The 27,809-nt window shown below is 36.4% G+C and overlaps 1 pseudogene; it reads left to right on the top strand.

Annotated features, from left to right (window-relative positions):
- Nucleotides 1–1,089: 1,089 nt before the first annotated feature.
- Nucleotides 1,090–25,670, top strand: LOC143881859 (ATP-dependent zinc metalloprotease FTSH 8, mitochondrial-like; annotated as a pseudogene).
- Nucleotides 25,671–27,809: the final 2,139 nt, after the last annotated feature.

Genomic DNA, 27,809 nt, shown 5'->3' with positions numbered 1-27,809 from the left:
TTTGTGTATTGTAGGGGGGTCTTTTAGGTGTTTATGGAAGTTCTACTACATATTTGAAAGAATCGATTCTGCAGTCTTGGAAAGATAATAGCAGATTAGGGTTTTTGAGAGATTATTTGACGTCCATAAGAGCTCAAAATGATTCTGTTCGGAAGAATTACTTTTCGAATATGTTTCTCGCAAACTGTAAAGATCGAAGATTTTTCTCGAGCAAGTCTTGAAAGAGGGAAAATAAGAGTAAAAGTAAGCTGAGTTTGATTCTGTAGTGTCTAGCTTGTTAACTTTTTATTGACTATATTTTTTGGGAAATGATTTCAGCGCGACAATGTTTTGATAAACATGCGCTCCACTTGTTTGTCGTGTAGCATTTAAAGGGCTTTAAGAGCTTTTTGAGAACTGTGATATCCTTTAAATACTACATGACAAACAAGTGGAACGCATATGGCACTGAAATTATTTCCCTTTTTTTCTATTTTTAATGATTTTATAGATTATGAAAAGGTATTTGGTAGGCAATTTTGAGGAAATTCATTTTGCGGCTGGCTTTTGCATGTGAGAACAAACACACATGAATTAAGTGCATAAGACAATCTGACAAAAAGTCAACCTGTGTGGCTGTTCTCACATGCAAAATCCAGGCTCATAATGGTTTTCTGCAAAATTGCCTAGCAAGTCCTCATAAAAAAAATGCTTCAAGGTTGATTTCGTTTCAGCCTTGCCTGAAACCGAAATATTTTCGCTGAAATTTTGGATTTCGGCTGAAATTTAAAATCATATTGGTATATGATTTGAATTTTTTATTTTACCACAGACAATGGACAAAATGAATAAAAATTTCGATTTCCTTTTTCGTAACTAGTTTTAAAATGAGCTTCTTTTATTGGCAGATTCAAATCAAATACATAACTTGATGATCTTTATAGAGATGGGTTGTTGTGAAATCTACATACTTGCTGATAGATTTGAATGTATTATTTTACAATGGACAATGGACAAAATGAACAAAAATTCCGATTTTCTTTTTCCTGAATAGTTTACAAATGAATCGAAGATGCACATTAAATACATAACTTGATGATCTTTATAGAGATGGGTTTTCGTCTTTTTGTTAAATCTACAGAGACAGTTGGTCTGTGATGGAAATACATAAACTTTTTGTTAGATGGTTAAAGTTTTATGGTGGTAATTAAACATAATACTGTATTTTTTTCCTCTCTTTTCCCCAGAGGATTCGAATGCATATGATCATGGGAGTTCCTAGGAAGGTTTTAAGAAGCAGTTGCCAATTTTTTGTTAGAGTAATTAGGTCCAGCAAGAGGTTGCTTGAAGCATTACACCCAAGGTATCGAATTTGGAATACCAAGTTTGTTGCCTCCAGCCCCTATATATAGAGATACACTAGGGTTTTAATAGGTTAATGGGCTCTAGCCCAAATAGGCCCACTACACCGGTCAATTATCTTATTGGGCTTATATTAGAACATAATAGGGTTATATTATATACCCAACAATCTCCCCCTATGTTCTACATATAGCACAATCCAATAGATAGATAGTGCAATGTTCAAGACAAAATATTGAATCATCCACATCACCATATGGTCTATATCATAAAAGATCTGTAATCCAACTGAAAACACGAATCATTTTATGACAAACCAAGAGTTCTAGATATACAACAAGCTAAACTCAACTAAAAGGTAGTTTCACATATAAGTGAACCCCACTGATCTTAGAGGAATTCATTTATGGGGTATGATTCTCATCGAGATCCAAAATAAAGTTTCACAAAAAAGTGAACTCTATACGTACTGAAATAAAAGCATAGTCTTTATGACTTTAGAAGATTTAAGTATGTCCTCTTCATCAAAGTCCAAATCAAGACAAGCTCCTCCTTTTTCGCCAATCCCTGTGAATTACCAAATATGGATTGCATGAAAATGAATCCAACCAATAGTGTAAACATGAAAGTATCTAGTTCTACCTGAAGAAGAACTTAGTGCAATTCCATAATTCATGAAAGTATCTAGTTCTACCTGAAGAAGAACTTAGTACAATTCCTTAATTCACGAAAGTATCTAGTTCTACCTGAAGAAGAACTTAGTACAATTCCAAAATGGCTGAAAAAAGTATCAGTATCACTCTCACCATAAGCATCATTGTCAAGTTTCAATAAAGAACAAGACCTAAACAGCTTCTTTTGCAAAGAACCATTCATCATTGTCAAGTTTCAATAAAGAACAAGACCTAATAGTTTCTTTTGCAAAGAACCATTTCATGTTTCTATTTGGAATGTTACAGGCATCATATCCAAATTGAGTTATGCTGTATCATCAAGTTTGGAATGAAACAACCTTTCCCAAGAAGGACATGTCATCAAATGTGGAATGACATAAAGACAACTGTAAACATCATTGAAACATATCAAGTGCTTATCTTGGATGTAGGTTAAGATACGTCTACACAGTCTTTAACCCCATCTCCCCCACAATTTTGAATATTTGATCTTTGGTCAGTCCCTTTTGTGAGAGCTTCGGCCTATTATCCATCAATTTCGTATCAATCAAAGTGATAATCCCGTGGTCTTGAGATAATTCAGCATATGGCCTGTTTCAGCCTAAGATGTATCCTCTTACCATTAAAGAGTGAGTTCTTCCCAACCATTGTTGTAGCTTGATCATCACAGAACACACATAAGGAACTAATCCTTAACCCACTAAAGAACTAATCTTTAACCGGGTTAGTGGAATGCCATAACCATAATCAGATTCTTTATCCCTTAGCTTTCATCTATAGCTGAAGTTAGAGCATAAAGTTCCAATTCGACTTCCAAACAACAGCAATAAATTTGCTGTTCTCTGATTCTGAGCACCATGATGCATCAGAATATCCGTCCAAGACAGGAGAATGGCCACCATAACAAAGAGTATAATTTTGAGTACCCTTAAGGTATCTCATCAGCCTCATAAGGGCATCCCAGTGCTCATGGCCAGGATTACTAGTGAAACGACTCAGCATGCCAACTGTAAAGGCTATGTCTGGCCTAGTGCAACTCATAGCATACATGAGACTACTAATTAGTTTAGAATAATCTAACTGATTCACACTGTCTCTTTCATTAAAAATCAGCTTCTTGATATAATCAAATGGTGTCTCAATCGGTTTGCACTCACTACATCCTCAAAAGGAAAGTAGTTTTTCATATAATGGGTTAGCCCAAAGGTGATTCCTTGCCTTTCAAAAACTTACATTCATACCAAGAATGGTGTTAACAACACCAAGGTCTTTGCATGTCGAAGTCTTTACCCAAGATTAGTTTCACATTACTTATCACAGAGAGAGATTGGAAATAAGAATCAACATCTACATACAAGCAAATAATCATGACCTTATTCGACACAAAACGATAGTAAAGGCATTTATCCGAGTAATTTGTCAGAAACCCAAAGCTCTTTACTAATATGTCAAATTTCTGATGTCACAATTTAGGTGCTTGATTAAGACCATAATAAACTTTGTATAATCACATACAAATATCTACTTACAGCCCATAGTCTTAGCCCATTTTGGCAAATCAACTAGCTGCCAAGTTAGATTTTCTAACATAGAGCTCATTTTATCATGAATGGCTTTTGCCCACAATATAGAGTCCCTAGATCCCATCACGTCCTGATAGGATGATGGACCATTCTCTAATTGGTAGGTCACAAAGTCCTCACCAAATTCTTAGGTACTCTATCTCTTGTTGAAACTCTTACAGGAACTGATTCAGAAATCAGATTGGGAAAAGTGTCAGAAGTAACTGGTTCAGACTCAACCGTCAATTTTGTAACCATCTCTGTATCGCCTGGTATGGTCAAACCTTGATCTCTGAGAAATTTATTCTCAAAGAAAAATTGCATCTCGAGATTCTATAACCATATTGGTTGATAGATACAAAAATCGATCACCAGCACTATCTTCTACACCTCCTAGATAAACACAAGTGTTTGTTCTAGTTCCCACTTTAGGTCTCCTAGGGTCTAGTATCCTTACATAAGCAATACAGTCCCAAGTCTTAAGAGTGTCATATCTACAAGGAAGATTATGACATAACTCATACGAAGTAGAGGTCAATTTAGAGTGAGGTACTCTATTTAGGATGTGATTTGCAGTTAAAGCTGCTTCTCCCCAAATGCAATTAGGCATGTCAGCTGACATTAACATGGAGTTTAACACTTAAGTTAACATCATGTTCTTACACTCAGCTATGCCATTTGATTGAGGCGAGAGAGGAACAGTAGTTTCAAGAGGTTTCTTGAAGCATTACACCCAAGGTATCGAATTTGGAATACCAAGTTTGTTGCCTCCAGCCCCTATATATAGAGATACACTAGGGTTTTAATAGGTTAATGGGCTCTAGCCCAAATAGGCCCACTACACCGGTCCATTATCTTATTGGGCTTATATTAGAACATAATATGGTTATATTATATACCCAACAGTTTGGTGGCACCTCTATTATTTACTGGGTTGGGGGTTTCATCTCCTTCGGTTATTGGATCCGGAACCGAAACCAACAGCAGGTTAGCATATCTTCTAAACAAGTTTAAGTCACTTTATTTATCATCTTGGTTTATATTTGGCACATAATTCTACGATGAAATTTATAATACTAACGATTTAAAATGATTTCCATCGGATATCACTATATCTTATACAATTACTGCCTAAGTCTGTCTATTTTACTTGTTTTGTTAGCTATGGTACTATGTAGTTCGATACCATCAACTTTTTTATTTGTTTTTGTGTGTGTGTGTGTGTGTGAGAGAGAGAGAGAGAGAGAGAGAGTTTAACTCATCCCAACCCAAAAGATGGATTCAGTTTCTAAAAGAAACAAATTTAGATGGTGTTTTGATTTTCTCTATGTTACAATACCATGTCAAAATTTGGCCATTAATAAGGGTTCAGCTGACGCTGATATTTGTTCTATTCTTAAGTAGGTCTGTCAGAAGTCATACAACTCTGTGGTCCCCTACGTACTGTGCTTAGTAACTGAAATCTCCTGATCTGTCCGCACAAGGCATTTCCTACTTTTCTTGTGTTGAAATAATAATATCATTGATCTTGTTTGTAACTTATCAGTATTTTATTCTCCATTCTAAAACTCTGAATAAAAAATCTCTTTATGTCAAAAGGATACATTTTGCAAGTTCTTTATTATGGGTGGTTTGTACTAGCCCTTTCCTTTCCCTCATTTCTGCTTCAAACCTTCTCAGCTTCAACTAGTGGCTACTGCTACCTGTATTATAAGCCCATTAAGTCCTCATATAGACAGTTTCTGTAATCAGGTTATTGATGTGTTGAGCTTTTCTTGCTTCTAATCATCATGGCACATACATCTTATTTGAGCTTAAGTGGTTTAACTCAAGTTTTTAAGTTTCGGTTTTGGTTTCAGTCATCAACGAAATGAAAACATTTCATTTTCGGTAAGAAATTTTGGCCAAAATCTTATAATCACGAAATATTTCGGTCCAAAGTCATGGATAAAATCTGTGTAAGATTCCTCACCATTGGTTTTTCTTTTTATTTTTTGTCTTTTTTGGAATTAATTTAAAGGAATCTAATTGTTCTTCTCTTTTCTGTGAGCGGAGTTAATTTTTGTCATCGTTTTAATAGAACTGTCGTCATTTCGATGTAAACTTCAGTTTTTTTATCTAAAAAGTTTATGTTTCAGAAAATATCCCGAAACTTCAAGAAAATTCTTGTATTTTTTCGAAACCAAGTGGATTTCATTTCTATAGTAGCCAAAATTGAAATATTTTGGCCGAAACAAAAGGTTTCAGTTGAAATTTAAAACTGTGGTTCAACTATTTACATGTTTCTTCATTAGTTACATATGACCATACTTAAGTGGGGGCTTTTCAACTAGAGGTCCGACTTTTGAACGTTGATTTGATCTGTTTTATGATCATTGCATTAGGATATATCACAGTTTCTTTCTAACGCTTATTTTATGATCAGTACATTAGAACATGTTCTTGTTGACTCGTTGTATATGCACTGTTTATTTATGGACTTAAATCTTTATATCTTTCTGTTCTAACAACAAATACCTTGTATGTTTTTTTTCTCAGATCAGTTTTCAAGAGTTTAAAAGCAAGCTTCTAGAACGTGGTTTAGTAGATCACATTGTTGTTTCCAACAAATCTGTTGCAAAAGTGTACGTCAGGAGCTCTCGAACTATGAGTGGTACCCCTGATAGAAGAAATGGGAGCCATTATATGTTTCATTTTAACATTGGGAGTATTGAATCATTTGAAGAGAAGTTGGAGGCAGCCCAGGCAGCACTAAGGGTTGACCCTCATGATTATGTTCCTGTAATGTATGTCTCTGAAATAGTTTGGTACCAAGAGTTGCTGAGATTCGCTCCAACAGCATTGGTTGTCGGGTCACTCTTATACATGGGGACAAGAATGCAAGGTGGATTTGGCGTAGGTGGGAGTGGAGGAAGCGATAGTCATGGAATATTTAATATTGGGAAAGCTAATGTGACAAAATTAGATAAGAATTCCAAAAACAAGGTGAGCTCTACTTCTTTCACTTTGTTATTGGTATTAATTTTCCTTAAACACATTTTTCAAAGATTTGTTTGCATGTGATAAAGTTGGAATGCTTTTTTCATCCAGGTATTTTAATAACATTTAGTTGGAAACTGAAATACTTTTGTTGTCTAGGTATTTTTCAAAGATGTGGCTGGATGTGATGAAGCGAAGCAAGAAATCATGGAATTTTTACACTTCCTCAAGAACCCTAGGAAGTATGAGGAGCTGGGAGCAAAAATTCCCAAAGGCGATCTTCTTGTTGGACCTCCAGGAACAGGAAAGACACTTCTTGCAAAAGCAGCTGCAGGCAAATCTGGTGTTCCCTTTTTATCTATTTCTGGTTCAGATTTTATGGAAATGTTTGTTGGGGTTGGACCATCCCGGGTGAGGAGCTTGTTTTCAGAAGCAAGACATGTGCACCGAGTATAATTTTTATTGATGAAATTGATGGAATTGGTCGAGCAAGGGGCCATGGGAGCCTCACAGGTGGAAACGATGAGCGTGAGAGTGCTCTTAACCAGTTGCTTATAGAAATGGATGGATTTGGAACAACTGCTGGACTTGTTGTACTTGCTGGCACCAATAGGCCCGACATTTTAGACAAGGCCTTGTTGAGACCTGGTCGATTTGATCGTCAAATTTCCATTGATAAACCTGACATCAAAGGTCGTGACCAGATTTTCCAGATATATCTCAAAAAGCTTAAACTTGATAGTGAATCTTCATTTTACTCCCGAAGACTTGCAGCGTTAACACCTGGATTCATTGGAGCTGACATTGCAAATGTTTGTAACAAACCTGCTTTAATAGCTGCAAGGAATGAGGAAATGGAGGTCATGATGGAACATTTTGAGGCAACTATAGATAGGATCATTGGTGGTTTGGAGAAGAAAAACAAGGTAACTTATTTCTAGCTTTAACATTTTTTCCTGATTCATTTATTGTATTAATTTCTTTTTCTTGCATTGTGCCATGTTTACATCCTATTCTATTATTTTTCATTTATGGATGTCTTATTTTTCAGATGCCGTTACATTATTTCGTAAGTTTTATGATTTAGAAATCCAATACCTTTATTAAACTTACAAAATAAATATTTTGTTGTATAGTTAAGCAATCACTATCAATAGATAATTTTGTATGTGATGGATGGTATTAGATGTAGTCAGTTATTTTCTCCCATTCTTTGTCTCCCGTAGATTGAAACAAACATGAGAAATTGAAAGTTGTTTAAATAACAAAACAGACTGGTCGAACTATAAGATGGTTTGTGTTTAACCTTGAAACACTGAAAGCTTTTCATTAAGACATGCATTTTTCAATCATTTACTATGGCCTTTCATTTTGGTGGATTCACGAAGTCGTTTGTGTTTAACTTAAAATCCTGAGTCATGAATTCAACTACACCAATTGGAAGGAGTAGAAAGAAAATAAATAGTAAGAACATCATATCAATCCTTATTAAGATCATGGAAAATTTTGGCATATGCTAATATGTACTAATAATTTACTTCACATAATAATCAGCTACCAAGCCATGAAAAAATCTAACTACAAAAAGAGTGGTTCATATAATGATATCTGAAACCCAAGATTAACAGAAATCCATGAATAAGCAAACTAATAGTTAAAAATAGTGGCCTAAAATAAGAACAATTCACATAGAAACCCAACTAATAGTTGAAAATTTAAATTTAAATTTAAATTTAACTAAGACATAAATCATTGATTAAAGAAATTATAGGAAACAAAATAATAGCTGAAATAAAAAAAAATCAACTCGACATTTAACAAATCTTTGATGTCTTTATGACATCAAGTTTTGCAAGTGGGTACATCAAACTTGTAACCCTTTGGAGCGGAGAAGAACAACTCAGGGATTTCTCTCTAAATCGTTAACTTTTAAGCCTTTTGGAGTTAACAGTGGCTCTTCCACCCCTTTGTATATCCAAACAGTATCTGTTAAAGGGGCGAAATATCACTGCCCAGTGCCCACGCGAGAGAGAGAGAGAGAGAGAGAGAGAGAGAGAGAGAGATTTTCTATTTACAAGGGGTTTAAGAGGCTTACCTGCAACTCTGCAAGTGCAAGGAGGGGGGGAGAGGCGATGGAGGTTTTCTAACTTTTCAGTTTTTGCCATTTTGGTTCTTAGGGTTAGGGTTTTACTTTTTGGTTCTTATACATATATTTTTTATTAGTAAAGATAGAAATTAGAAAAGAGTAATATACAGGAAAGATAGAAGAAAATTCGAAAAATTGGAAATTGAATATTCACCCGTTTTAAAATTTTCTACATATCGCAATACTTGTCGGGTTTTGGGTCGGGTCTGGTTGCCCTACACCCTAACCCGATTTCCAATTAAGGTTGATTTTTCCCAACCCAACCCAACCAGATATTTGAAAAAGATTAACCCAACCCAACCCAAATTCAGGTTGAACTCGACCTGAGTTGAACCCCCAGCTTGTATGTGCTTTACTTTTAAAACCCCGTTTTTGTTTATTACCCTCCTTGTTTTTCATTTTGATTTACAAAAAGAAAAAGAAAAAGGAGGAGTCTTAAATTGTTTTATGCCTTGACTAAGGGGGAGTTTATGTTGCTTATTTTTATTCCCTTATGTTTAACTCTCACCCCTTTTTTTTTGTGATAAAAGGGGAGAAGTTTTGAAATTGTGTGCTTATATGTGAAAATCATCTTGTTTGTTGTCATCATAAAAAAGGGGGAGACTATAAGCCCAATGGTTCCCACCTTGGCAATCTTCTATGTTTTGATGATTCCAAACACAAGTTGATTTGTCTTGTATTTCTAATGTGTTTGATGTTTAAGTGCACGTATTGAAAATCAAGAAATCAAACACCAAAGTCAAGGAAAATGGCATGGATCGTGGCATGAACCAAATGGAGAAGATCATTTGAATCCAAATGAAAATGAAGGCTTGGAGCATTTCATGAAGACCTTGTGAATCCAAAAGAATGAAAGAGATGATCCATGATTACAATGAAGACTTGAAGAGGAAGATCATTGTTGAAGATTTAATTGTGTGTCAAGTCTTTAGAATGTTAAGCCAAATCCTTAGCTTAGGATCTATTAGATGGTCAATGAGATATTAAATAGTGTCCTAAAACATGATAAATATCTTGGGTCAAGCCTTAGATAACACACCCAGAAGATAGACATCATTGGCACTTGCTTAATAGTTCATTTAGTGACCACAGACCTTAATTTGATAGTAATTGGTCCAAAATATTTTTAATATATTTGAAAATATTTTTAACGGAGAGATCGCCTTTTTCTAATATCTGTAGAGCACAAGAACGTCGAAATCCGATAGGAAACGAAGGAGATGAATTTTACAAGTTAGCCACTGTAATCTGGAAAACCAGTTACAAAATTTCGTGGGATCTCATGGAATTCTGCGGAGGCTTCTTGTCCAAAATAAAAAAGGGCTAACGGCTATCACGGAATTCCATGCGTAGCTTCCGTAATAGCCATTGGGAAGCCCTATAACTGCTAGTTTTGGTCTCCCTTGCCTATATAAATGCTTCTAACCTTCTTAAACTTAACTCTAACACTCCTAAATCCCAATGGAATATATATAAGTGTGGAGAACCCTCCTTGAGCCTCTACTTGGTCATTTGTAAAGGATTGGGCATAAGACTTCATTGTATATCTTTGAGAGTTGTTTTGTGATTACTTGAGAGCTTGATCTTGTCTTTGAAGAGGCATTTGTATTTTCATTTTCTTTTGATTATACTTGTATTTGGGCGAGTATCCGGAGAAGCGGAGCCCTCTCTCTGTGGTGAAGTTCGTCACCAAGGTTAAAGCGTTCTGATTGTAAATTTGGCACCGATCTTCGCCGGAGTTAAGAAGATCAAATAGTGAAGCCATCAACCTATTTTATTGGTGGAGTGGAGTAGGCCTTGTGGGTTTGAGGACCGAACCACTTTAAATCTTTGGTGCACTTCTTCGAACTCTCTCTTTTTATTTCTTGCACTTAGATTTATCTTTCTTGGTTTAATTTGTGAATTGATCTTCTAACTTCAACTTGAGCTAAAATCAGTTAGTCTTTTTGAAAATGGAAAATTTTTTAACACCCAATTCACCCCCCTCTTGAGTTTCCACCGTCATACTTGGGCCTATCGTTGAATTCTCAGTTGGTTTCCTTGTCAAGTCCCATGAAGCATAGGTCATCTTCTTCATTGCTACTTCAGTTATTATTGGATGAGCCACTTCCTCCATCCCAAGCCTCACACATCTCTTTCTTGCCATCCTTTATCTCTTCTTATACTTCTCTTCGGTTTTGTTTAGAGGGAAATTGGGCCTTATGTTGGGAAAGTTGCCTTATTTCCCACCCACCGAGTGTTGCTTGGGTGGAAAGGCAAAGGCAATTTAGAAAGTTGTTTACTTCAGGTTTTTTTTTTTTTTTTGCACCGTGACATTAACCAACCTCCCTCAACCGTTTTAACACCAAGAACCTACCCTTTGCCTCTTGCTTTCTTTAACCGTTTTAACACCTCGCCGATGTGACACAAGATATCTCCGTATCCAAGGTAAATGATGTTGATGATATGTCTCATGAATTCTCTAATGATGAACTAATATTTGCTTGTGAAAAACTTCATGAAAATTTGGATTTACAACTTGCCAAAAACAAAACAATGAAAAAGTCCTTACAAGATATAACTAGGGATTTTGGGTTCTTGAAAAAGGAATTCGATTTGCAAACCAATACAAGTGAAAAATTGATTTTGGAAAACAAAGCTTTGAATGAAGAAGTAGACAAATTAATCTTTGAAAACAAAAGCTTGAAAGAGAAAAATGAGAAACTTGTTTTGAAATGCAAAGAACTTGATTTAACGTTTAGAAAATTCTCATGTGGCAAAAACAACCTAGATGAAATTCTTGAAAATAAGCTTGTCTCTCTAGAAAAAAATGGTCTTGGTTACCAACCCCTTTCTAAAGGAGAAGCCTCATTAAAAAATAAGTTTATAATGAATTCCTCCCACATCCATGCTAACACTAGTGCTTTTATTCCTACTTGTCACTATTGTGGTAGAATATGACACTTAAGGTTTGCATGCAATGTTAAGAAATCAAAAATATCTAAATTTATGTGGGTTAAAAAAGATGAGCTTTATGATGTTGCTAACCTTGAAGGACCCAAGAAAAAGTGGGTACCTAAAACTTCAGCATGAGCTTTGATTCTTGTAGGTGTGCTTGAAAGAAAAACCCTCAAAGGACAAGTGGTTCTTGGATAGCGGTTGCTCAAGGCACATGACGGGAGACGTAACCAAGTTCGCCTTTGTCACCATGAGTTATCAAGGAAATGTCACCTTTGGGGATGATACAAGAAGCAAAATCATCGGTGAAGGTACCATTAAAATTAAGGACATTAAAGTTGAACATGTTTTGCTCGTTGATGGTCTTTCATTTAATTTGATAAGCATTAGTCAACTATGTGATCTTGGTCACAAAGTTCTTTTTGAAAAACATAGATGTAAGATTTTGAAGGCTAAGAATAATGAAGTTGAATTTGTTGCATATAGAGATGGCAATATGTATTCATTAGCATTAGAAAACCTTGAAAATCAAAACATCCAATGTCTCTCCGCCATGGATGATAACCCTTGGTTATGGCATAGGATACTTGGTCACGCTCATATGGATTTGATTTCAAGATTATCTTCTAAGAATCTTGTGAGAGAGTTACCTAAACTCAAATACATTAGAGATAAAGTTTGTAGTGCTTGCATTCATGAAAAACATGCTAAAAACTCATTTAAACCCATAAGTGTATTATCTACCTCTTGTCCACTACAACTCCTTCACATGGCCTATTTGGTCCCATGAAGACTCGTAGTAGAGGAGGCAATAGATATGTATATGTGATTGTTGATGACTACTCTAGGTTCACTTGGGTGTTGTTTTTAACTAATAAAGATGAAACCTTCAAGAAATTTGTCAACTTGTGCAAGCGAATTCAAAATGAACAAGGGGTTTTCATAAATGAAATTAGAAGTGATCTTGGAACCGAGTTTGAGAACATTGAGTTTGATACCTTTTGTAATGAAAATGGACTCAAGCACAATTTCTCGGCTCCAAGAACTCCCCAACAAAATGGGGTAGTTGAAAGGAAAAATAGATCACTTATTGAAATGGCTAGAACCATGTTAAATGAGCACAATGTTCCAAGAAACTTTTGGCGGAAGCCGTTCACACGGCTTGCTATCTTTTAAATAGAGTGGTCATTAGACCTCACCTTAACAAAACACCTTATGAACTATGGAATGGAATACCCCCCAAAGTTAGCTATTTCAAAGTTTTCGGTTGTAAATGTTTTATATTAAACATGAAAAACACCTTGCACAAGTTTGATTCAAAATCCAATGAAGGTATCTTCTTAGACTATTCAACCCATAGTAAAGCTTATAGAGTCTATAACAAAAGAACTCAAATTGTGGAAGAATCCGTGCATGTCAAATTTGATGAGTCATTTGAACCTCCTAAAGTCATTAATGAAGATGATGACAGTGTCAATCTTCTAGAGCCTCATAGCCAAGTAGAGTCCATTGTTCAACCCTTAGAAAATCTTGATTTAGAAGGTCAACCTATAGAAGAACTTGAAGTAGAAGGTCTTCCCAAACATAGTAGAATCATGTCTAGTCACCCTTCTATTCAAATCATAGGTGAAACCTCACAAGGAGTTAAGACAAGATCTCACTATAGGAATGTTTGTGCCAAGATGGCCTTTATCTCCCAAATAGAACCCAAGTCCATAAAAGAAGCTGAAAATGATGAATTTTGGATGATTGCTATGCATGAGGAACTAAACCAATTTGAGAAAAACGAAGTATGGAGGTTAGTTCCTAGGCCTAGTGATCACCCGGTTATTGGGACTAAATGGGTGTTTAGAAACAAACTCGATGAGCATGGAGATATTCAAAGGAATAAAGCTAGATTGGTAGCTCAAGGTTACAACCAAGAGGAAGGTATCGATTATGATGAGACCTTTGCTCCGGTTGCTAGATTGGAAGCCATAACGATGCTACTTGCATTTGCATCCCATAAAAACTTTAAGTTGTATCAAATGGATGGGAAGAGTGCATTCCTAAATGGGTATATTATGGAGAAAGTTTATGTTGAACAACCTTCCGGTTTTGAGGATTTCAAATACCCTAATCACGTATATAGGTTGGACAAAGCCTTGTATGGTCTAAAGCAAGCTCTTAGAACTTGGTATGAGAGGCTTAGCTCCTTCCTATTAGAGAGTGGCTTTCAAATGGGCACGGTTGACAAAACCTTGTTCATTAAAAGAAAAGGAAAATATATGCTTATTGTTCAAGTCTATGTAGATGATACAATATTTGATGCTTCCAATGATAAGATGTGTGAAGAATTCGCACAATCCATGCAAAAAGAGTTTGAGATGCGTATGATGGGAGAGCTTACCTATTTCCTAGAACTTCAAATCAAACAATGTAAAAATAGAATTTTCATCAACCAAGAGAAGTATACTAGGGAACTCCTTAAGAAATTTGGCATGGATAGCTCACAAATCAAGCCAACTCCTATGAGCACTTCCACCAAATTAGAAAATGATGAAAGTGGCAAACCGGTTGATGAGAAGAAGTTTAGAGGAATGATAGGTAGTCTATTATATTTGACCGCTAGTCGGCCGGATATAATGTTTAGTGTGTGTATTTGTGCTAGGTTTCAATCGGGTCCTAAAGAGTCTCATTTGAGTGCCGTTAAGAGGATATTCAAATATCTCAAAGGAACTCCTTCTTTAGGTTTATGGTATGAATGATCGAATAAATTCAACCTAATAGGATTTTCGGATGCCGACTTTGCCGGTTGTAGAATTGATAGAAAAAGCACAAGTGGCACTTGTCAATTTCTAGGAAGGTCTCTAGTGTCTTGGGTTAGCAAAAAATAAAACTCAGTAGCCTTGTCTACTACTGAAGCAGAATACATTGCGGCCGGCGCTTTTTGTGCACAAATCCTATGGATGAAGAACACTCTCATGGACTACAATCTTGCATTTAGTAATGTTCCAATCCATTGTGATAATACAAGTGCCATCAACTTGACGAAAAATCCAATTCAACATTCTAGAACTAAGCACATAGAGGTAAGGCATCATTTCTTAAGAGATCATTCTCAAAAAGGGGATATTGAAATTAAGTACTTCCACACCAATGAACAATTGGCGGATATCTTCACAAAACCCCTTAATGAGGATCGATTTTGAGACCTTAGGAGTGGACTCAACATTTGGAGTTCGGATCAAGTCAAAGAGTTTGCACATGAAGCATGAATAGGAGACACAATTCTCCTTGTATATATCTATATATATATATATATATATATATATATATATATATATATATATATCTCTTGTTTTGATAGTGACTACATGGTTTTAGATGATACAACCCTAACTCTAAAACTCACTCAACTGGTACCCATAGCCTACTTCATTTCAAGGGGGAGTTGGTACCATCACCTTTAATTAAGATACCTAAAACTTTGGCCATGTGCCATCATCTAAACCTTCGGTAAGTCATATGTGTAATTCATGCATTGGATCATGGTTTGTACTTGCAATGTCACCTATATACATATCTATCTATGTGTATGTATGTATAGTGTTACAAGTAAGTGAATTTGAAATATCACTTTATGCATATGTAACTATGTCCTGCTTACATTAATAATAATAATAATAATAAAAAATTCTCTGAACTCCGAGATTTTGTCTCGGAACTCCGAGAATAGGGGTAGAGGGTACCTGGAAAGGTTCTCGGAACTCCGAGAGCGTTATAACCCGGACCCGGTTCAGTTTTTCTTACTTCTCTTCTCTTCTTTCCCTCCTCCTTCCACATATCTTCAAACCCAAACTCCATTTTCCTTTTTTTCTTCATTTTCCCTCTACATCTTCCTCCAAAACCCTCTTCTCCCTTCCAAATCCCTCTCTTCTTCCTAACACCGTAGTTTTCCCCATTCAAACCCTGGGATTTCAACCCTTTTTCATTTTTTCTTTCTTCCTTTCTCTATTTCTCCTGCTTTCCTCCATTTTAGGGCTATTTTTCTATTTTTTTTAACACATTATTTTTCTCTCCACCCACATTTCCTCTCACCATGCCTCCTAAAATCAAAAATCTCAACATTGGAGCCTCCTCCCAAATTGCAGACCCCGACTACGTTCCTGAAGACGTTCCCGAGGAAGAAGGGCCTTCACGGAAGAAGGCAAAGGCCAAGGCTGTGGCGGCCGAGGTTGTGTCCAACTCCTATTTCACTGGGGATAAGGCCAAGAAACTCTGGGCCGACGTCGGCACTAGAGGCATCCTCACTGGTAGGTACATTGATCCCCTTGTCCTTCAAAATTTTGATTTAAAGGCCAAATTTGATGCCCTTCATTGGACACCCATCCTTCACCTCAACGAACCCGTTTACCCTCGATTGGTGTATCTCTTCTATGTCAATCTCACCATTTCCCCTTCCTTCTTCAAAATCGAATCTAAGATCAAGAAAACTGTCATCAAACTCACCTATCACACTTTTGCCACACTTCTTGGGATTAGCCATGAGGGCTTCTTACACTATTTTTGGCCTGAAGATGGGACACATTCACTTGATGATATTGATCATGGCACTGTCTATGGTCGGATTACACGGCGCTACCACCCTAATATGCCCGTACAATCTGCCGACCTCATTCCGGTTGCGCGCATGCTTCATAACTTCATGTATCACATCTTCATACCTCGTGCTCGGATGCGTGAAGCCCTAAGACCCATAGAGGCCTATATTATCTACAACATCCTAGAAGGCCGCCAGCTTTGTCTGCCTTATATCATGTTTCGCTACATGTTTCAGACCCCTGGCCGCTACCGCTCTTCCTTGCCATATGGCATGATTCTCACCCGTGTCTTCCTCTACTTTGGCATCATCTTGGATGGAGAGATGACCATGACTCCTACTGCCCCGTTTGATGATCAGACCTTTAACCCCATGGCTCTTAATCAAGCAGCGATTGACATTGATTCTGACGATGGAGGAGGCTACGAAGCGGAGGACCAGGCTACACCGGAACCTCAGCAGTCACAAGATACATCTCAGTTCTGCACTCGCCAGGATTTGGCTCACATGCAGGAGGCCATTGAGCGATCCATGGCCTCACAGTTTGAGCGGTTGTCTACCCATGTCGACTCTGAGATTTCGACTCGCTTCCAGACCATGACTACCCACGTTGATGACCAGTGGGCCGCCTATTATCGCTACCTCTCCAGTGGCCAGTGGGGCCAGGCGCCGGGCAGTTCTTCTCATCAGCCACCACCTCCTCCGAAGCAGTAGATGGCTCTCGTTCTCTGATGATGGATCCTGTTTTGCTCAGATTTCTCTTTATATTGGGCTTGTCTATATGTTTCTATTTGCCTCAGTCGTCTTTGGATTACAAGTTGGTTGTATGGATCCTATTTAGCTAGATGCTTCTATAGTCAGTTGGATCTTTTTGGGATGTATTCGGTTTATCTAATTATGTCACTGACTCACTGTTATGATGTGTCGTGGATGCTATGTCCTTTGACTGGTTATATGCACTTTTATGTATGCCATTTCACATCATCTATATATATATATATATATATATATATATGTATCTTTGGTTTACTGTGCGGTGTGCTTCTCTATTTTATTGTTTTTGCTCGCATACCTTGTCTTATGCCTCTTTCTCTATTGCATTGCATTGCAATTCACTTGTCTCAAGAGTGCATGACAAATGGCAAATCATTCAAGCTCAAAGAGGTATCAAAGGCTTGAAGAAGACATCACCATCTCAAAGGTATTCAAAGACAAGGTTGAACTCTAGCCTAACAGGAATGGCAATCAACTCAAAAGTTCAAGCTTGGCTCAAGCATCAATGGAGTTGAGTAAAGACATGTCAAAGACTCTACAAGGTGCCAACAAGATTGAAGACCAAGTAGAATGAAAATGTAAATGGTCCTTCATGTATAATCTAGGTCTATGGCACAAAGGAGAGTTAAAATCAAACTAAGTAGAACTTAATGGGTTTGTGAATGTTCATAGTGATGTCCCAACATTGTTGAACCCTCATGACATTCTATTTAACTTGATAAATTAAATTTCTAAAACCCCAAACAAAGACAGCAAAAATATAAGAAGAAAACTGTTGTGCATAGGCTTCTCGGAACTCCGAGAATATTCTCCGAGCTCCGAACCTGGAGTCCGAGAAGACCGTTGGGGAGCTTAAAAAATGTGTATTTTCTCCCCTCTATAAATATAAACCTTGGGACTTTTGGGGAAGCAACAAAGGAGTTCAAAAAACATTCTAAGAGCAATAAAAGGCTTGATTATCTTTCTCCTCAAGATTTTCACTCTCCATCTCTCTCTTGTGCCTTTACCTTAGATTATTCTTGAGAGACTTTTGGGTTTTCATTTGTTAATTATTTTCTTATGATAGTGAGTGACCTTTACTTGTAATTAGCCTATCTAGAGGCAAGCAAGTTGAAACCTTTCATCTTCTTTGTATTTGGCACAAAGGGTGCCGTAGTAGACCCTTAGAGCTTGAAGCTCGATTTGTACAAGGTGGAAGGAACGCCGTATTTAAGTTCCTTGGAGAAGATAGTGGAATCCTCAAGGAGAGTAACTTGAGAAGAGTGGAGTAGGTCTTGAGCTAAGACCGCACCACTATAAAAATCCTTGTGTCAAAGCTTCTTTGTCTCTTCACCTCTTCTCTTGTGGTAAGCTTTTTACTATTGCTTTAAATACTATTTTTGATTTCCTATTCAATCTAAAACTAGTGCAATCTAAGTTTTCAAAATCCTTAAAATTTGAAAGGAAACTCAATTCACCCCCTCTTGGGTTGCTAAGTGGAATTTCAATTATCCAGTTACCTGTATACTATGTTCGAAAGGGGAGTAAAATAGCCGAACAAGAGGGGCGCTTTAGCTTACAAAAGCTAGTTAAAACAAATGCAAAAGGAGCTATCCAGGAACATAATAGGGGCCAAAAATTAATGAAGAAATGTCTATAAATAGCGCATTTGGGCTCTTATTTGGGGGATTTTCTTTTCATTTGCTGATTTGGGGGGGCGAGAGAGAGAGAGAAAACGAGAGAGATTTTTGCCTTTTTCTTCCTTCTGATCATCTTCCTCGGCAAGCTCAACGGAGCTCCGATCAAAATTCTGGCCGATCTTCTTTCTTCAAGCCTCCTCTTTCCTTTGCTAAATCTAAAACCATTACCATCATCTACTATCTCTCAAACCCTAGACCCAAATCTCCAAACCCTAATTAGTTAGAGAAAACCTTGGATCTCATCTTCAAACTTTAAGATCTCCTATTTCGAATCAGATTTGTGCCTTTAGTAGCAAAATCCTTTGCGATTTTGTTGAGATGGTGAATATTTCGAGAAGAGGAAAAAGAAGAGAGCTTGATCTGAGCTTGTGAAGGAAAGAAAAAGGAAAATGAGAGAAGATTTAGGAGTTTCTGAGTTAATTTGAAGCAAAATAAGTATTCTTTTATGATCTTTTTAGAGTTTATTTTGAGTGAATTTATAATTTGATTTGTGTTGCTGAAAGAATCTGTGAAGATTTGAGTTCTGATTAGAGATTTATATCGATATTTCTTGACATATTTTCGGTCAGGTAATATGATTCTTTAAGTTATTTTCCTTAGCATTTTTTTTATTTTTCCTTATTGAAATGCTTAGAATGAGTCAAAGTTTTCATGATTTATAGGTATTTGTATGAAGACTATAGCTTAAAGTTTCTGTTTTTTTATGAAAATATGAGTTTGTTCAATAGCTTTTTGGTAGAGTTGTTATGTTGAAGATTTTTTTTTATTAGAATAATATTTGGATATAAATTTGATATCAGCTCTAACAAGCATGAGTTGTTTTTAATTTTAATGCCTTACTACTACGATTGTATTTATAAGTAAGAAATGATTATAAAATGAGATTGTGTTAATGTTCTGGGATCATTTGAACAGCCTGCTTTCTGTTTTCTAGGATTGTCTTTTGATAAACCAAATGGAATTTCAAAGGATGTTTTAAATACTTTTCATTATAATTCATGATGACTATACAGTGCCGTTTTTTTTTAGAAAATGAGATATTTTGAGCCTAAAAAAAAGTGGTATTTATTAGAGGTTTATGTGTTTGAAGTGTTGCATCAGGTATCCGGATTCATAGGATTCACTTATTAATTGAGGTTCCCTTCATATGTATTATTTCCTGTGTTGATTCACTATTTGTTAATCTTAAGCTGATGGATGGGAGCTTGTTCTTGGAACCTTAATTAGGCATTTTTACTCTATATAATCTGGCACAGTTATCTGTCCTTTGGTTGTTTACCTATGCACCTTTAAAGGTGTCATATAAATTGGTTATTTCATTTTGTAGCCTTCTTTAGCAGGGATCTTGAGTGGCATGTTCATAGAATGATCCTTGTTTTGTACATTGATCTTAATATGATGTTTGTTTCAGCTGTAATGCAGAAGTTGGATAGGTTTGTCTTTGTTGATTGATTTGTGGTTCTAAACATTGTATGGGAATTATAACAACTATGGCCTCTGTTGGTTCTCTTTTATTTTTAGCATCATCATTATTTCAATGCCTGTATGCAAATACTATTATTTTCTTGAAGAGTCATGAACCTGAGTAAGTTACAGATGATTTTTTTTAATCATAGCTTCTATTTATCTTGTCTATTTAATCATTATAACCTTCTAATTTTGTTCAAAGATCAAATATTGTTTGGTAGAATGTGGTTAGCCATGTGTGTAATTATATTGATGTTGTAACATAGGGTACAAATGTTAATGCATCTCATGTGCTATTTTTGTTTATTTGTTTAGAGAACTGATCCCTTTTTTTGTTTTAAAAAGTTATGCCAATGTCTCTTCATGTTCTGTTTTTCATAAACTAGGTGGATATCCCTTTTGTTTATTTTAACAAGTAAAGCTTTTGGCCCTGTTGTAATTTGACCTTTTGTATCTTATAGTTTTAAGAAGGAATTCCATGGATGGATAGGGAAATGAATTGTGTTTATAAGAAACCTAACCATCAATTTTTCTTTGCATATCATTTTAAGGATGTGTATGTGTATTTTCATGACCTGAGAATTATATAGACTTGTTTATTGGTTGTGGTTTGTAAATTGTTTTAGGGGAAATGAAATAACTTGGTAGTATATATTTGAGCTTCTTTAAAATCCTCATTTTTTCCATCTATTTCATTTTGGGTTCTAGTTTTGTGTTCGAAGATTTTGGGGCTAAGTATTTTAGCAACTGCAATTTCCTTATGTCATGTCTTTACGGTAATTTTATCTATTATGTATTAGATTTTCAAGATTCTTATTCCTTTTGGGCATTTAATGTTGACTCTACTTTGCTTTGTAATTGTGTTGAGTCACCTTGTTCTTTGTCAAATTTTGACATGACCCTCAAAGAACCCATAGAAACCAAGAGACGAGGTAAAATGAAAAAGATAATTTAGGTATAATACTGCCAATATTTGTTAGCCCAAAACTGAATTCATGTTCCATTTCTTTTTGGAAGAGTACATCATGGTCTGATTCCTCTCACTCATTGATGGGAAATAATATAAGCTATACCGCATTTTGAACAGTTCCCTAGATCAAATTCATTTTTTTGGCTTGCTAGAATCTTTTGGTAATGGTAATAATACTGTGATAGTTTTACAGGTGCTAAAAGATAAGGTATCTTAGTGGGGGTGTAGAAGTGCTAATGCTATTTCTCTAATCAGCTCATTCGTCTTGATATTCATATAGATAATAATACTGCATGTGAGTGTCAATAACAAAACTTGGTAGAGTTGATAATCCTTAGTAGGTATCTGTTTGCACCAATATATAGAGATTTGAATATCAAATTTTTTGAATTTCAATTTTAACTGCCACATCTGATGAAAAAGTGCAGGTTTGTTTTGCATAAGACAATATTGGTTGACATAGACTGAAGTACCTTTATGTTCAGTTTTTCATATATGAAACTTGATAGTTTTGTGTGAATTGTAATAGTGTTTTGACAATATTTTTTATTTATTATTATTTTCTAAAAAAAAAGAGAAAATACAAGGGTGTTTGAATTTCTGACTTTTGAACTTCATTCTATTTAGAAGAAAAATCAATATGCTGCTGTTCTTTAGTGTTTTTTATTGTGAGGATGTCAATATCTTTTTCTTTTATCTTGTCTGTTAATGCTAAATGTTATCATAGTTATCCATAAAAATTATTTGGAATATCTTTAAACAAATATTAGGAAATGATATCAGGTTGGTCTTGTTACGAATTGCTGGAAATATGTGGGATAATTAATGTATTCATATCCTGTTCTTGATCATATTTGATATGTCTAAATAAGGCATGAACATTTTATTTTCTCTTTGCATTTTATATTCTTATGACCTAAACATCGTAATTTCAGAATATTAAGTAAATTTCTCTTTATGTTTATTAAAAGGAGATCATTATCGATGTTTACTTCTTTTGAGGTCATTCTAGTCATATTCTTAGAGGATTTTTTTTTAACTTCTAGGATTTCAATGATTATATGAAGCTATCCTATGTTATCATTGCAAAGGTAATGAAAGAGTCATCTGGAGCCCCTTTAGGAGACAAGCCTTGTCTCAGTAGAAAAGTTTCCCCTTTAGGAGACTACCTCGGTCTCATTAGAAGAGTTACCCATAGAAGACTTACCAAGTCTCATAAAGTAGAGCACCTCCTCTAAGTTAAAGACTAACTTAGTCTTTTAGATACTCTATACCCTTATTTATCATTACAAGGGGCAATGATAAGGTCCCTTAGAGCCCCCATAGGAGACATGTTTTGTCTCATTGGAGCTAGATGTTTCCCCATAGGAGACATGCCTTGTCTCATTTATTTTAGTTGTCCTCTTCTTCATTAGATATGCTTTGACTTATTAACTCCCCCTCTTATAGAGCTGTTAGACATGATTTGTCTTATTAATACCCCCTTTATAGAGTCATCAAGAGGTTAGCCCTATATATTAGGAGCCAGCCCCATATATTAGAAGTCAACCTCATAGACTAGGAGTCAGCCCTATAGAATAAGAGTCAGCCTCATAGACTAGGAGTCCTACTGTCTAGTCAGGATTCCTTCCTCTAGATAGGAGTATGTCCTACCGTTTGCAAAGTTTAGGAGTCTATCCTACCCTTACAAAGTTTAGGAGTCTGTCCTATCCTTAAAGAGTTTAGGAGTGTGTCCTACTCCTTACAAAGTCTATGAGTCAGTCCTATTCTTATAGAGTAAAGGAGTCTGTCCTTTTCTTTTAGGAGTCTGTCCTTTAGTTAGGATTCTGTCCTTTAGCTTAGTTTTTTCATTTTTTGTTAGAGATTTGTTCAGTCTAGTTAGAGTTTACCTATTTGAGATCTTACCATTTCATGGGACACTAGTTCACTCATTTAAGGATTTTCCTTTAGGCTCTAGGGATTCTGTCCTTTAGAGTTGACACTCCGCCAAGCTATGGATCACGGAGTGTGATCTTATAGGTTCCTTTTAGCTGAAAGGGTGAAAACATGAAACTTTAAAAACATCAGAAACATGAAAAATACAAAAAATAACAGAAATATAATACAATACAAAAATATTCAAAACTTTTAAAGAACAAAGACATCAAAAAAGTTAAAAACATTAAAAAAAAGTCAAGACATTAGAAAAGTAGTAGGAAAGTCTGTTTCCGAACTACGTTGGCTTAATCCCCTCCCACGGGGTACGTAGGCAGCTTGGGATCTTTATCCCAAATCCAGTCAAATCTTTCAAATAAAAATTTTCAAACCTTTCAAAAACCCTTTAAAAATAAAAATCTTTTCAATAAACCTTGTTTTCGAAAAAACCTTCCTCTAGAGTTAGGAGTCTGTCCTAGATATCTAGAGAGTTTTAAAGTTAGAAGTTTATTCTAGAGTTAGGAGCCTCTGTGCGGGCAGTTTGACTACATGGATTGTCGCATAGTCAAATGATGGGTAGAATATGATTCACCTAGTTAGCCCATTGTCTCCCTAGGATACAACCTAGTTGCACATAGGATGTAGGAATCACCTGCATTAGTTTAAGGATAAAATGGCATTTAGTTAGAGCATATAGGGTGTCTAAAATTCACCATTCACTTTAACATAGTTAATTGCATTCAAGAAGATTTAATCACAAGTCAAGTCAAGTTAGGAAGGTCGAGTCTAGTTTAGTGGTCACAATAGACACCGTAGCTTAGAATAGGCCACAGAACTACGTTGAAATTAATTCCAAAAAGAGGCTTGGATACGTAGGCAGCTTGGATGGCTAGTCATCTAGGTCCAGATCATACTGTTGCATATTTTTTAGAGTCTTGAGGGTCTTAGGGGTTTGTGGTCTATTGTTGGTTATGATTTTTCTATATAAGGACATGTTAGTGTGTTTACTTACTTCTTTCGCTTGTTTATTTTACCGTTATCTTTCTTACATGGCACGTCTGTGTACTTAGTTGTAGTGTTATTCACTACATTGCTTCGATCACATGCTTAGATGTAGCATATTTATTATTATTGCTTTGATCACATGTTTAACTGTAGTACATTATCTTTTGCTGCTTTGCTTACCTATCTATTCATATGCTTAGTTGTAGCTCTTTTATTGCTTTCCTGCTTATCATATTCATATTATATCCTGCTCATTTGTAGCTGTGCATGAGAATGTTTACTGCTTTCCTAGATGTGATGAGTTAGAATTATATGTGATGAGTTAGGGCTTGGATGTTTTCTTTTCTTTTACCCATCCTCGGGTCATATATGCTTAGGTAGACGTCTTCTCAGGGATGTTTGTTCCCATTTCACGTGATTTTGCCCAAAATTCTTCGAAAATAATAAAAATGGCATAAGAGACCGAGTGTGCTCGGGCGAGTGGAATGCCTAACACCTTCCCCAACTCGTAACCAGGCACGGACCCAATTATCTCTGGATTTATCCATTACACAGAGTATTTTATCTGTTCCAAGGCCTTATTCCCTGGATGGCGACTCTTCTTTATTTTAGGTACGTCTTGGTTCCGAGCTTTGACTTCGAATCAAGAGGTATCGCATACATTCGTCAGGAACTCATGCTGTGAGGGCGCCATTTCAAGAGGTCCTTAGTAGAGCTCTCTATCATGTGGAGATCAAGAGGACCCTCGGGCAGCCTCGAGATTGCGGGTCCACATAAACAAGAAGAATCTCATATGTGGTTTTGATGGAGATCTTTCTCTCCCCTCATTTGTCCACCTTCATATTCACTCACCAGAGTTACGCTCTTTATGTTCATTCCTGCCCAGAAATGCTTATTCCAATCCCCAGCAGAGAAAATAAGATTTTCTGAATCACCCTGGCTAGTCAAAGTTCACCAAGGAATTTTTTTCAAAGATCTTATCATTTTGACTAAAATCCCATTATTCAGAAACCAATTGTTTTGCCCAGAATCTTATCACCTGGAGAATTAATCAAAATCCTTAATTACTCAGCTGTTATTCTATTTACTCCGAACTCCATTCTAATTACTCTAAGCCCAATTCAATTACTCCGAGCTCTTCCAAGATCATTCGTATTACTCCAAGTCCAATTTAGTTACTCAGAGGTCATTCTTGTTACTCCAAATCCAACTACTCATAGTTAATCAGAATCCTGGATCTTGTTACTCCAAATCTTGTTACTCCAAATCTCTGACTCTAGGTCTTCGAGTCTCTGAATCTCTGAATATTGTTACTCTGAAACTCTGAAACCTGTTACTCCGAATATTAATACTCTAATCTCTGAACCCTGCTATTCCTGATCTTTCCCAATCTTTGAAACATGTTACTCCGAATCTCCGAATTGTGTTACTCTGAATCTCTGAATCATGCTACTCTGAATCTCGGGAATCTTTTTACTTCAAATCTTCGAAGCTTGTTACTCTGAATCTCTTTAATACAAATCTCTGAATCTTGTCTCATTACTTTGAATCTCTGAATTTTGTTACTCTGAATCTTGTCTAGTTACTCCGAATCTCCTTACTCTGAATCTTCGGATCTCGTTACTCCTCCGAATCTCTGAACCTTGTTAATCCAAATCCTCGAATTGTGTTACTCTTAATCCTGTTTTCTTACTCCAAACCTCCAAATTTTGTTACTTTGAATCTCGTCCTATTACTCTGAATCTCTGAATTTTGCGACTTAGAATTCCGTCAAGGTATTTAGAATCCTGTCATTTCAAAGCTTCTCTTCAAATAATTGAATTAGTTTGCATTAGGTTGCATTAGACTACAGTAGGTTGCATTAGATTGCACTAGACTGCATTAGGTCGCATCATGTTGCATTGGGTGGCATTGTTTTTCAAAATTCAAAGCCAGGCCTGAGTGAGAATATTGCCGGTTAAAACTATGCAAATTGAGACTGTCCCTTTGGCTTTGGCATATGGTCACTAAGTGACCTCTGCCAAAGAGGGGCATCTGTAGACACCCTCATTTTGCTATATTTTCACCAACAATATCCACAAACTATCTGTAGAAAATTCACTAGTTTTACATGAGTAATAATGGAAAACAACATTTGATGACTTAAGTACACTAAATCATGTGAGAGGCTCTCAAACATGGTTTCGAATACTTCGAATCATCAAAACACTAATCTGACATACCAATCTCTAATCGGGTCAAAATTACCTGGGGTTGTTTTTTGGCCGAACAACCGATAACCTGCCGAAACCCAATTTTCGGAAGGACCCTAAATCAAGGGCCAAAAATGATTGGGGAATTTTCATGGTTACCCAATGTGGTCAGTACCAAAGCACTTAGAATCAAGATTGTGGCTCGATTATTGACGAGTGCGATCGAATCAGAAAAATCTACTGACTAGATTCACAGATCAACAATGGATCGATGAGAGCAGTTGAGATCGCAAATGGTGGATTTACTGATAGCAATCGAATCAAAAAAATCTAGTGAATAGATTCACAGATCAACAATGGATCGATGAGAGCAGTTGAGATCGCAAATGGCAGATTTACTCATCAACGATTTTCCTATTTGGGGAACTCAAATCCATCAATTAATGGTTTAGATCATCAATTGGGAGTGAGAATAAGTCACACGCTTCAAACGGTTTGAAAAGACGATGATTTGGTGGGCCATTGGGTCACCCTCGAAATCGTCGGCTCTCATTTAGCAAGTGATTAATAAAAGGAATAAAAATCCATTTTCTCTCTTTTTTTCCAGCCCCAAATCTCCATAGACACCCCTTGTAGAGTTCATTACTCATTATTTTTCCTCCCCCAAAAATCCTGTAGCCACCCTCTCCATCTCACTAATTTTTCCCTCACTTTAAGGAGCCACCTCACTTCACCTTTTTGCACAAGATCTTGTCTTTTGTGCACATGGAAATCCTCCCTTGGTGAGTTGTGTGCAAGTTCTATCCCATTCCTTGCATGTCCTTATCAAGACCACTCATTTCTCATCATTTGATGGTCGTTTGATCATAGCCATTCAAATCTAACCCCATGGGGGTCATGTGGCAAGCCCAGCCAAAATGAGCCAACCACATCTCACCACCCCGCTCTTTGAGCTAATCCTTTCTTTACTAACCCACCACGACCATTAGATCATAATCACTTTAATCTATGCCCTACAACCCACTCCTTTTAGCTTATTCCTTGGCCTAAATAGAGACCCTCACCCATCATTCTAAAAAAACAAAAAAAGCTACAAAACCCCCCAAGCAAGGCCCAACCCTCTCTCTCCCCTCTCACGAAAGCCGCTCACCCCCCCAAGCTTTAACCAAGGATCCTAACCATTGATGTTTTGGCCCATGCTACTGATCCCTTATACATCATAGTTTCTACCAAGGTTTTAAATTTCGGTTTCGGACCCAATTTCGGTCTGGGCCGAAATCCCGTAATTAAAAAATATTATTTTATTCATTTCGAAATTTCGGACCGAAATTCCAAAATTTCGGCCAAAATTTTGTAACCTTTCTTTAAAAAAAAAAAAAAACAATACATTTTCTCAAAATTTTGGCCAAAATTCTCGAAATTCCGGATTACACCAAATTTCGGTTTCGGTCTCCACCGAAGTCCGAAATTTTGGATTTCGGCCGAAATTTAAAACCATGGTTTCTACTGCCTTCTCCATTCACTTGGTGGCCAGATATCCTTCCTCTACTTCCTTTTGGTGGTCGAGCAATCATTCTCTCCCTTATC

This window comes from Tasmannia lanceolata, unplaced genomic scaffold (genome assembly GCF_043159265.1).
Source record: "Tasmannia lanceolata isolate RefF3 unplaced genomic scaffold, GAP_Taslan_0.1 ptg000002l, whole genome shotgun sequence".
In the NCBI taxonomy this organism is placed as follows: domain Eukaryota; kingdom Viridiplantae; phylum Streptophyta; class Magnoliopsida; order Canellales; family Winteraceae; genus Tasmannia; species Tasmannia lanceolata.
The sequence above is the reverse complement of the archived record's forward strand: the minus strand, read 5'-3'. Positions and strand labels throughout refer to the sequence as shown.